This window comes from Coenobita brevimanus, chromosome 90 (assembly GCF_032717465.1).
Source record: "Coenobita brevimanus isolate Jiangsu-jjx chromosome 90, ASM3271746v2, whole genome shotgun sequence".
In the NCBI taxonomy this organism is placed as follows: Eukaryota; Metazoa; Arthropoda; class Malacostraca; order Decapoda; family Coenobitidae; genus Coenobita; species Coenobita brevimanus.
Genome location: NC_137043.1, coordinates 14,007,577 through 14,020,870, shown reverse-complemented (window position 1 = coordinate 14,020,870; position 13,294 = coordinate 14,007,577).

Below are 13,294 nucleotides of genomic sequence, written 5' to 3'. Positions count from 1 at the left end.
TTAAGAAGTTGCGCAAAAAGCCCGATCGATGAGATCAGTACTTTAGGGGTTAAATGCAACTGAATAACTAAGGCATACCAATTACTTTTTTACAAACGACATTAAGAATATGCGAACTCTCTCTCTCTCTCTCTCTCTCTCTCTCTCTCTCTCTCTCTCTCTCTACGTGTTTGTGTTTTTGTTTGTTTTAGTGTTTTTGTTTGTTTTTGTTCTGTGTGTGTGTGTGTGTGTGTGTGTGTGTGTGTGTGTGTGTGTAATGTATATGTTATGAGACTTGTTATAATTCCATAATTCATGGAATCTATTACAAATTCAATACCTACGAAGAGCATGATTACATTTATGATTCCACCCATAAAGCGGTGAAATTTACTGCGATTACTATTCGAAAAGTTTGTAATAAATTATTGTTACAAAGTAGCCAGCAATTACGGAGAAAAGAAAAAAAAAGACAATTATCTTACCAAGCAGGGGTTTCATTGACTAAAATGTGACTATGATTATTGCGTATAAGAAGAAGTACAAATTAGTGCAAGTTATCAGTCTGTCAAAGCAGTAAATGACATGACAGGGCATAGCCTTACTCATCCTCTGCCTCCACCACTGGAGTTCCCATCATGCAAGGTCCAGGCAGCCACTTTTTCCATTCCAAAATATAATGGCAGGTCGCTAGATCTACTCTGCTAAATTAAAATTTAAATCGATAACCGAGAATCAAGCAGCATTTCATTTAAAGTATTCAAAACAGTGCCAAAACTACAGTGGAAAAAAAGGCTGTGTTTTCAAGCCAACAGTATATAGCTAGCAAGCAGTGAAAATAAACGTGATCATTTCTCGTCTTCAGATCTCCCGTCATCTGCCAGCTTTTGGCCAGGATAGCACTTTGTTAATACTCCATTCATCATTTATATTTGTCACATTCGTAGCTTTCATATAGGTCTAACCTTTCCCACCCCCCCAGACTTACTATTTACTGTGAAGAGCATAAACTTGAGCTTCGTAACTTGCAATACTCAATAACGTAGTCATACTTACGATTACCTTTGCAGTGGAATTACATATGCAGACTTCATGGTAAAAACTTTACCATACATCTTGGTCACGGTCTCATTTTAAATATTAAGTATTTTCTGTGTTTTGTCTAAAATTTCGATGAGGCCTTTCAGTTTGTCCATTTTTTGCTTGTTTTCCACTAAAGTAGATCGTTGGAGAGTCTGAAAAAGTTGGTTGGAATTCTGTTCGCCGAATTCAACTTCCTCAATAAGAGTATGTCGGCTGTAGTGTGAAAAATCTGTGACTAACGGAAAGACAAGACCCCCAGTTTACGACAGTTTCTGAAGGAATTAAAAGATATTTTACAGTAGATACTTACTTGAAATGGATTCACGCCTATTGACTGAATAATGTCATAAAGGCAGATAACTATAGGAGCAGGAAAGGGTGAGCACCATCCACTCATCTGAAATTCCTTCGAGACCCTCATTTGTACTGCTGGGTGGAGAAGGGTAGCCAAACTGAGTCTATCACTGTGGGTGTAGGAGGACCCAGTGGTGTAATGGTTAGCACATTCAGCCCACAAATGAACAATTCATAATCGTTTCCTGGTCCGGTCAGACTATTGGACACTGCTTGTTTTCCCTGTATCCCTTGTTCTTACTCATCCACATTTCCTGTGGAACTGGACAAAAATCTAATTTTATCTGTAGCATTCTAGGGGAAGATTATGAGAGTAAAACTTTATCGAAGGTCATAATAACCCCCTGGTAATAGACTGGTATTAAACCTAAGTCTTCTCTTTTTGCGTGTAGGAGGGAGACAGGTTATTAGATTAGGCTGGAAAAGTTATGCAGATCAATAAAGAGATTGATGGTGGTGGTGGTTGCGGTGGTGGATGAACGAGGCGGTGGTGGAAGATTGTGAGTTGCTATTTGTTTATAGTGGTGATGATAGTTGCTATCACTTTTGGTGCGTGTTGAGTTGTGCATTTTTGTGGAGGGGTGATGCTGGTGGTGATTATTTTAGTTGTGGTTCCAGTGTCATAAATTTAGTTCACTCTTGCAGTCCAGTGATGAATTTTGTACTCTACTCTTTCAGTCCTGTGACGTACTTTCATGTTTACTCTTGGTAGCTGCAAACGACTTAACTTAGTTTTGAAGAGATTTTGAATGACCGTGGTTACACACGGCATTCGTTAACACCTCACCATCTACACGTTTTATCACAGATGAACTAAATCATTTGGTTATGTAATCGCCGTTAAGAGGTTCAGTTTGTTACAGTATCCTTCAGACGAAGTAATACAACTTGGGAAAGACTATTAGATTCATTAAACTTGGGTAAGTCTGTTAGATTGGGTTAAACAGGCTGTCTGGCTCCCACACACGGCCAGGTAATCGATCGCCGTAATCTAATCTCTCCATCCAGTGCCTCACTCAGTCTCTTCCATCTCCTTAGCAAGGCAGATCTTCCTTCCCCCGGCATTCTCAGCATTTCCTGATACTTGTTACAGTTTTAAACGATAAGCATTTTACACCCGTGTAGTCAGTAGTGCAGCCTTTAACCCGCCCCATCCTGACGTTTTCTGGGCAGTGGTACACCCCAGTCCCGACATTTTTGGACCTTTTTTTTTAAAGTTCAAACATTCGCTTTTGGTGAGAAACATTGAAAATTCATAGAGAAATTGCTCACCTGAGGTTTAACATACTCGATTCAGGTACGAGTACCTCCTTACCTGACTGGGTTTTCTAACAGGCTGGCACCAAAGAAAACGAGTTCTATGGGAGGGTAACTATTTTATCTACTCATAAACAATATTTATTTATTTACTTGGTACGAATTTATATGTAGTGCAAGAGTATATTGGTTTTCAAACAGTAATATAGGCATTATAAGCATTGTTTCACTCACTAACTCATCACCATTCATGACCTTTTTTTCCCACATTACCTGATCATCATTTCTGACTGTTTCTTCCTCTAATGCTGTGTAAACTTTGTTCTCCACATTGTCATCGATTGGGGAATCACTCTGGCCCTGAATGTCTTTATTGGCCAGGTCACTGGTAACAGGTGAATTGCTGAGACAATGGCGTGCAAGGGGGAGGGAGAGGTTATGCTGTGTAAGGCATTTTCCCTGCTTGGCATCTTGTAGAGGAATAGAGGAAGGTGTCCCGTGTATACGTGCCAAAAATCACTCGCGAAATCACTCGCGAAAATTGAAAATTGTGCAAAGTAGGGACCTTGCAATGTTGCCGCATTAATTTACGTCTCCGGGATATGAGTGCACATCATGTGAGGACATGAATTCACGTCTCCGGGACGGGGCGGGTTAAACTGCATCGATCAGCGCGTGTAGGTGTGGCTATGAGCTTGTGTGAATATGTGAACATTATGTTTAAAACAGTTTTAACATCATATGGACCGAACTTCATGGGAGGATTGAGGATCGAGTAAGGAGCATGCAATTGAATTTTCAGAACAATTTTCAAATGTGAAGCTTACAAAGCAAGGTCATCTTTAAATGTTAAATGCAAATCAGTCCTCATGAAAGGGCTGAGGGTCTGGCAATGATGAAATGGTTCGATTTTGAAAATAATTGGGCTATATTCATGGTCGCTAGCAATGGTCAAATGTTCGGCATTATAGCTCACATTAAATATGATCTGAATCAAACTTAGTCATCAGTTTTCGAGAAGTAATGTCATTTTGAAAATAAGTCAAAGGCTAAGGTCATAAGCCAAGGTCAGCTCAACTTTTATCCGGTTTTGATCTGTTTGGTAGGAAATTTGAAGTGATTCAGTTTGGGGGGACAATTAGTTAGACTTCAAAGTCCAAAGAAAGATCAAAGGTCTCGCCTTTGGATTGATTGCTGGGTGCGGACGTTCTACTCTGTGGGTGCTCCGTTTTTATTATTCTAGTCTTGTATTATACTGATAAATTTATTATCATAGCTTAGTCCATTGCCTGAAATAAAGTACCAGTGAATCATCTTTAATCTCTGCTTTTTATTTTTTGTTGTGCTATATATTAGTTGTACTCAGATGTGACAGAAAATTTCTAAGGCAGAGAGGAAGTGGGTGCCAAAAGGCATGTCATAATACGTATGTTCTGATATAGAGGTTCTGTAAGGAGCAGAATGATGATTCTGTTACGTTTGTCAACTGAAGCTCATATGTTCTCATAAATATTTACTACGGACTTGATGCTCTCAAGTATTTAAAGCAATCTAGATTGGTCTACAAATTAACGTTTAATAAATCATTCAAACTGGATGGGCCACTCTTAAATTGAACAATACTGTCACAAGATATGAAAAAAAAAAAAAAAAGCTAAATTTTGAGATCACCATGGTAAAGAAGTTAACTGAATCAACATTCTTAGCCTCTTTCGATTAACATCGTTTTTCACTTCAACAAATTCATCACGGCCCTGCCCTGCCCTGCCGCTGTGCATTTGCTCCTGGAGAGATCTCTTAGGCTTCACCTTCAAATCTCAATTGCATGGAGCTGCAGTGGTTTGGTTTCAATCATATCGTAATGGAACATAATTATTGAATATATAGGGAAGCTGTTTACAACGCTGAATGTACACTCGTACTCCAAAATATGTATTCAGGACTTGTCAAAGCCGGGGCCCGAGCAGGTCTGTGCGTCCGAACATTACCCTCTCCCCCCATCCATCCCCGGCACCCTCCCGGCTCATTCTCCCAGTCATTCGTGCCGTGAGTGGTAGAACGTTGCTCAGTGCTCAGTGAGAAGATTCGAGACAATTGCTGGGTGAATGTTTGTTTGAATTTGGGATTACAGTTTTATTTGAAGTAATGAACATGAAAAAAGAATTGTCGATAGATATACACACTCCTTTGAAGTTATATACAGTAGAAGCTAATGAACATCTATGTAGCATGAGTGTTAGTATCCGGGAAGTATAGTTTACGTATAAAGATCTTTATGTAGATCATGAGTTAAGTATAGACTGTTAAGAGATAACGGAATTTATGTACTGATGGTTAAAGTAGTTTGCAGGTTGTAATGTCGATGTGTGGTGATTGCGATGGGCGTTTATGGTTGATATGCTTCATAATGCATAGCAGTGAAAATTCATGGTTGGAGGTAGTGATGAGAGGGGGCAGTGCTGGGCAACGGGGTTTTCGGATATATTATTGCTGGTGGGAGAAGCAATTATGTTACCAGTGATGAGTGATATAATTACGAGTTTTATTTGTTGACGTTACAGATATGACAAAATTAAGTTACAAAGTATGTGCAATAAATCATTCCACTTCCACAAATAGCCTCAAAGAAGAAAGGTATCATGCGTCACAGTAACCTAAGCAGTCTGTGACAAGTGACAGTAACTGATATGAATTCAATAAAACATTGAGGAAATATTTATACTGAACTATATATGACTGCATATAAGTAACATTAAACATTAATCAATACCTAGTCCAACCCCCTCTGTGCCGCAATGACGTTCTTTAGCCGTTCGGAAATGGAGCCTGTCAGTTTGCTGCAAATCTCTGGCAGCCGCCGAATCCTCTCCCACACCTCTCTTGCCTTCCCGTCCATGGCCTCCCGGGTCTTCTCCTCCACTCCCCATTCCTGCATCATAATCCCCGAAAGGTTTTCTATAGGGCTGACATCTGGAGCTTTTGGGGGCCATTTGATCAGTCTGATTTCAGGGTGGTGAGAGAACCAGTCCCTCACGTTGTGGCTGGTGTGAATCGGCGATCGATCCTGAACAAACCAGATTAGCAGTGGCTCTGGGATGGCATACATTCGCACTGCTGGTAGAACAGAGGTCTCCAAAATATTCACATATTCCTCACTGTTTAAATGACCCTCAATTGTTACTAGTTCACCAGGTCCCCCGACCCACATCCACCCGTGAAAGGACACATTGACACGGGCACTCCTAGCTCGTTCCTGGATGTGTTGAGGGTCAAACCTCATGCAAGTGGTGTGCCAACAATGACACACTTCTGCAGACACAGATGTAAAAATTTTCTCTTCTGAGAAGATAACACACCACCAAAATTCAACATTTTCATTAACATACCATTGTGCAAACTGTAGACGCGCTAATTTATTGTCCTCGGTTAACTGTTGTTTCACAGCTGGCACATGACAACGTAAGCCTCCTTCTTTCAGTCGTCTTCGTGTAGTAACAATGTGGCGGGGCATTCCCACCTCCAGCGTCAGGGTAATAGCCGTTGTTTGTGGGTTCCCAGCTGCAGCCCCCAGCAGTCTCCTGTCATCCTCTGGAGAGGTCACCCTTGGCCATCCTGGTCTATGCCTGGTTCTGACGTGTCCCTCCTCCTCATGTCTTTTCAGCCATACTTTTACGGTTTTCCGGGTGATGCCCATAGCGTGACTTATTTCACTTATGGTTTGCCCCACTAATTAGCAGCCAACTATCATCGCCCTCCTGTATATCACTTCCGGTCTATTGGCAATGGCATCGATGCTTGTGGGCCGATCTTGAGCTCTTCCGCGTCCTCCCTTTCCTGTAATACACATTCCTCATTCAGGATGATCCCAGACACATGGAATATGGTATTAACAATGGAAAAATCATCAGCCAAGTAATTTGAAGTAAACATCTCTTTAGTACTGCGGTGATCATTATCTTCACGGCAGAAAATCATGTTCGCAGGGAATATTTTAGTAAGAGTACTTAATAAAGTAACGTATTAGACTTCGATGTTGTTCAGTTATTTTAAGGGGAATGTGTAGTACCTTCAAGTCTACACTTTATTGTTTATTAATTTCATTTTGGCAGCTGAAACTACCCGACATCAATGAACATAATTATTACATGTTATACCTCTGCTTATAAAACTTATGCATCCTCTACACTCTCTGCAACGCACACATAATCAAGTAAAACATTGTGTAATCTGTTGCTATTCAGCTTTCGGTGTGGGTAGGTGACTGCTGGACTCGAGTAAAATATAAATCCATCTCGCAAATTCTCATAAACTTATGTAATATATACTAGTCGTAACCAAATACTTCATGCAAGTGATGAACGGGCACGACAACTCCAGAAGGTGGGCACCTAAGTCTACTAATACCAAGTCGGTTCACTTTCCAGCAGGGCGTCAGTTGGCTTCAGTAACAAAAAATGTATAATACCGCAGACTCAAATTAAACATTTATAACAAGGGAAAACGAGGGAGGGGAAGAAGTGCTTCCCTCACACCCCTACACCTTCCATCACACCCCCACACCTTCCCTCACTACACCGAACCGAAAAAAAAAAAAAAAAAATCATGGTCTGAGTAGTGGAACAAACATCCACCCTTCATCATGGTCAAGAGTCAACTGAGCTAGTGTTTCGTGCCAGAGCCAGTCGACGTCACTCCAATGCTCCGCCCCCTGCGCGCGCTTGGAGCTATTTTAAAAGGAAGTGAACCGACTTGGTATTAGTAGACTTAGGTGGGCGCTAGCTAAGGCACGTTCTGGGAGGCTATGCAAGCGAGACCTGTTGAGTGAAGAGAACGTAAATTAAAAGGAACAGGTGCAACTGGGAAATAAATAAGTTGACATTAATGCTTTAACCATTATTATTATCGTTTAAAACATTGCCAGCAACCAATGTATACACTGAATAATCGAGTATTTGATAAGCATTTAACTACAGTGGTGTCATATGAATATCAAATTTATTATCCGAAATAAACAAATGAAACTGCTCGTATTACCTTAATCTCTGCCTTGTTGATGCCTTCCGTGGCTGCCATATGAGCTGTAGCCCGGTCTGGAGAAGTAAAATTACCTCAGCTAAGCTTCCAATGCGGTCGAACAGTTAATAATTGCCTTAGTTCCACTTGTTGGGATACCTAATATAAAAACTCACTCTTTTTTTAACATGCCCACTTTGCGGTGTATACATACTACCACAGTAGTTAATAACAGCAGCGTTTGAAATGACCTACAGTATCCAAATAACATGAACCCGATAAGATACGATGATCCTGTGATCGTATTTATTATATTCAGGGGAGTGGAGGACATTACGTGCGGATTCTCGGCCCTGCTCCAACCCAGACGTCGTCGAGGCATGGATACATACTTTGGATTGCAAGCGATCCAGAGAATGTATCCAGGCCTGGTCGATGCTGTGACCAGAAATCTACGAATAGTCTGGTGTTTGGACATAGTTTTAAGCCCCTCCCTCCCCTCCCTCCTTCGTGGTATGAAAAAAAAAAAAACACACATACACACACACAGAAATGTATGATAAGAACAGGAAAGAAGACTGGTCATTACAAGCTTACTCAATCATGCCCCCCCCCAAAAAAAAAAAAAATAAATAAATAAATAACGGCTGGTCTGTGTTTCAGACCGTCATTGTCATTAATATGTCAGTAGGCAGACATATCTCTGTCACAGGTAAGGCGTGTTCTACCTAGGCAAGGCGTGTTCTACCCTAAGCTACATAAAACTGTCAGCAAGTAGCAGGAATAAAATGGCAGTTTACTTCATGAATGAACTACGGTGTTTGGAGAGTGTCTGTTATTCTGTATATCTGCATACTGTATGTTTTACGTCGAAGTCGGGCGAATCGTAGTTTCATTAAGCTAAATAAACTCATCTGGCAGTTACAATAATGCATTACCAATTAATATAAACTGATAATTCCAGTTACTGTTGATATAATCTTTCGGAAACTTTCTGCCGCACTGTAATACTGTTTATTCAACCTTTTTGTAATCACATCTGCATCTACAGAGAGTTTATTCTCACTTATGGTGCGTAAAATCGTCTGCCTTTAGCAGGAGTGCAATAACAGCCAATGTGAAATGATAACTGAGAAACTATGTTTGTTTGTCTTTCCCCCTGTCCGTCTATCCTAGTGTGTTTACATCTTCCTCTACGAGATAGGTCTTTTAGCACGTAATCTTACTCATGTCATATGGTGGAACCAAAAATGAAATAAGACATGAATCAATAATCTAAAGTCTGTCTCTGTTTGTTTATATGTCTGATTATCTTACTTATGTGACAATTTCGTTCCGAAGATAGATGTAATCGTCTGTCTTTAGCAAGAATAAAATAGCACACACCCTGAATCTCATATAGCGTGTGTTTGTCTGTGTGATTGCTTTTCCTTGCCGGAATTGTTTATACTCGTATTCATCCTGGGTTAGTAAATGTGTTTGTTGATACTGAGAATAAAATAACAAAAATATCGACTCTCTCCATGGCATATGCCTGTCTTTCTGTCAGTTTTCTGTCTCCCTGTTTACCTCTCTGAAGATGTCTTCTATTCAGCGACATGGTTCTCAGCCAGACAGAATTCCAAGCGATCTTGAATGTTAAGGATAAAATTTCAACATTTTACATTTGAAGCCAGTATAACACCTATTGCTTTTTCCATTTCGCTTGTGTTATGGTACTCTGCAGTCGGATCTCTTTCATACGTATTGCACTCACGAGCACTAAAATCTGCTCAGGGCTGTCCCCTTCCTACGCCTGTATAGCGAGGGAAGAGGCGGAGGAGGGACGAAACACCTCTTCCCCAGCTCCCAACCCTTCACCATACCCCACCCCAACGCAACCCCCACACGTCATTCTTAACATGTCATGCTGTCCTTATAGTTAACACCCAAGTTAACACTACTAATACACAAACATAAACCACTGGGGTATGTAAAAATACATATTACTTAACTATCAACACGCTGCAGCAAGTAATTCTGCTTATAACGTTGACAGCAAAACAAAAGCGGCCATCCCAGGCCTCCTGCATTGAGCGCACTGCTTTGAACACGCACACACACACACACACACACACACACACACATACACACACACACACACACACATACACATATATATATATATATATATATATATATATATATATATATATATACACACACAGAAACACAGAGAGAGAGCATGTGCTTGTGTGCGTGCCTGACTGTATGCTTCTCCGTGTGTGCGTGTGCATGCATACGTGTGTGTGTGTGTGTGTGTGTGTGTGTGTGTGTGTGTGTGTATATAATTCACCGGGTCGGTCAGGATCACGTGATTGGAGAATGATCGTCAGCTTTCATCCACGCGGAAGAGAGCTCATAGCTCACTTTGTCCGATCTAAGGGTAAGGCTGTAAGACCGCTTTTTTTTTGGGGGGGGGGGAGATATTCGTCCCAGTTGAACTGGGACACGGGCAAACAAAGAGCCCGTCACAGATGCACATATAGTGCTCATTCCGAAATTAATGTGGTGGAGGGTAGTCCCTAACCATGTTAAGTAAAACATTAAAAGGTGCCCTGGCAACAATGCCAGCAGCATCCCTAAATTCATCGCCTGATCGGGCATGGCCACCATCGGGGCAAGACCTTAGCAGAGATGTAGCGGGGCAGTGAAGGAGGTAATGTACGAGAGGCACATCGGACCTGGCCAAGCAATGAGGACACGGATCAGGCTCCGTACCAGCGATCTGTTTGAAGCAGGGGAACCCCAGGCGCAATCTCCGTATTCTCACTACTAAATAATTAGGCAGGCCCTTAGGAGGCAGGAGGGGAGAGTATGATGTAGCAGTGGCATACCAGTCTGCAGAGCTAGAGCCCCCCGAGATGCAGAGTTGGTATTCCTCCCGGGACAGCCTGCCTATGGTTGCCCTTAGTGCTCCAAGAATGTATGAGGGGCTGGGGCAGAGGGGGAATGTTATCTCTGGATGAGAGCAGGCAGCGCGTGCCGTGTCATCAGCTCTTTCATTGCCAGTAATCCCGACATGACCTGGGAGCCAGTGAAGTATGATAGTGGCTCCCCTGTGGACAAGAAGAGTTGCAACCGTGTAAATTGCTGTTAGGAGGAACACATTATCATGGAGGGAGAAAGAGCGTAGCCGTTGAAGGGAGGAAAGACAGTCCGTATGGATAATGGCACGTCTATAATAGTGGTGATGAGCATGGCGCAATGCACCCAAAATGGCTGCAAGCTCTGCTTGGAAGGCAAACACTCCTGGGGAGAGGCGCCATGATTCAACCAAATTCCCCACGACAAAAGCAGATCCAGCAGAGCCATGAGGAGAAACAGAACCGTCAGTAAAGTAGCTGGCCGAACCCGGGGAGTCTAAAGCAGCCACCCGACTAAGACCATCCTGACGAATCATGGCAGGAATAGAAGAACGAGGTTTGGCCTCTGATGGACTGATGATATGGAAAGGGAGTGGAGTCCAAGGTGGTGGATCTTCAAAGCCAGGGAAAGGAGAATCAGGGTCTTGGCACAAGCTTGGAGCAGCTCCCAAATTGTGAATGGTGGCAGCTGTGGTTCGGGCCCAGTCACGTTGAGGGAGCGCCTCAGGTGGACGGCCCAAAAGTTGTTTGAGCAGGGTTGAGACAGGTAGATCAGGCCGGCGCTGCACCAGCTGGAGTGTGATTGTTGCTGCGCGTAGCGCAATGCGGTGCGTCAGTGATGGCAGCCCACTCTCCAAACGCAAATTCACTAGACGGGTCCAAGGCGGAGCTCCGAGCATGATACGTAGAGCATTGTTTTGTAGAACTTCCAAGGACTTGGAGATAGGTGGGGAAAGACCAGTCAAACAGATTGCTCCGTAGTCCACCAGGGATCGTATGGAGTGAATGTAAAACGTGCAGAGGACAGAAAACGATGCCCCCAAGCTCCTTTTTGAAAGGTACCGGAGAGCAGCGAGGCGGGTGGAAGCACGTTCCCGCAGGTATCTGACGTGGCTTGCAAAGGTTAGGCCCTGGTCAAACCAGACCCCCAGATACTGGTGTGTAGTGACAAGAATAAGCTGATGACCCCCGAGAAGCAATGGAAAGTCTGGGGGACAGAGGCCGAATGGCAGACACTTTGTTTTTTCCAGATTGATTTTCAATCCAAGCTCATTGCATTTGGCACGGAGTCGAGACAGGGCATAGTACGCCTGGGAGAAGTAATCTCGGCGTGTGAAGACCAGGGCCAAATCATCTGCATAGCAGAGGAGAGAGATGCCTGGCCCATAATCGACGGTTAAAAGCGTAAGACCGCACACACGCACGCACCCATCTCCTTGCTCAAAGGAGACAGCAACCACTCGCTTCTTCAGTGAAACTTTTTCATCCGAGCGAGCCTCCAACTCCCGTCTACCAGATTGGCAGGCAGGAGCGTTAACCACTGCGCCAGCGAGCAGTGTGTGTGTGTGTGTGTGTGTTCTGTCTGCCTTTCTGTCTGTCTGTCTTTGCGTATTTGTTCTTACCTTACCTAATTGTTCTTACCTAATTGTATCTTTACAGGAATAAGTCAAGCTCGTACTGTCCCGTGTCTCAGACCATATTTATCGTACATATCCTTAAATTTGTGAATTGTTTTGGCACACACTATTTCATTCGGTAGTGCAATCCATTGATCAATTGCTCTGTTTGGGAAACTGAATTTCCTTACGTCTTTATCACCTCTCTTCTTATGCAGTTTTTTGCAGTGTCCTCTTGCTGATGCTTCTCCATATGTTAAGTAGCCAATTATGTCTATTTTCTCCTTCCCTGATTTGCACTTATATAGCATTATCATGTCACCTCTTTTCCTTCTCTCCTGTAGTGTTGGTAGATTCAGTTTATTTAGTCTTTCTTTGCAGCTTAGGTCCCTTAAGCTTGGTATCCATCTTGTAGCGGCCGTTTGAACTTTTTCAATCTTGTCTATGTGCTTTTTGAGATGAGGACTCCAGACTACTGATGCATATTCCAGGGTTGGTCTAATGAATGATGTTATTATCCTTCTTAGCATGTCTTCATTTATGTATGTGAATGCTATTCTCATATTTGCAAGCAGTGTATACATGCTCCGTATCTTCTCGCTGATGTGGTCAGCCGGAGATAGTCTGTTACTGATAATCACACCTAGGTCTTTCTCTCTTTCTGATGTGTATAGGGTTTTATTTCCTAACTTATAATCCCAATCAGGTCTTTTTCCACTTTTACCAAACTTGATTGCATGACACTTGTCCACATTGAATTCCATTTGACATGTACTACTCCATTCATGAAGTTTATTTAATTCTTCTTGTAGCTCTTTACAAGAGTCTGTGTTAGTAATTCTCCTTTGTATTTTTGCATCATCTGCAAACGTATTCAGATAGCTCTCATTTCCAGTGTTACTGTTTATATCATTTATATACACTAAAAACATGATTGGTGCCAGCACTGAACCCTGTGGTACTCCACTAGTCACTTCTTTCCTTGATGAGTGGTTTCCTCTTAGTACTGTTCTAATTTCTCTTTTTATGAGAAAGTCTTGCATCCAACAAAACAGTTTGCCTCGAATTCCTCCCTGATGGTACAGT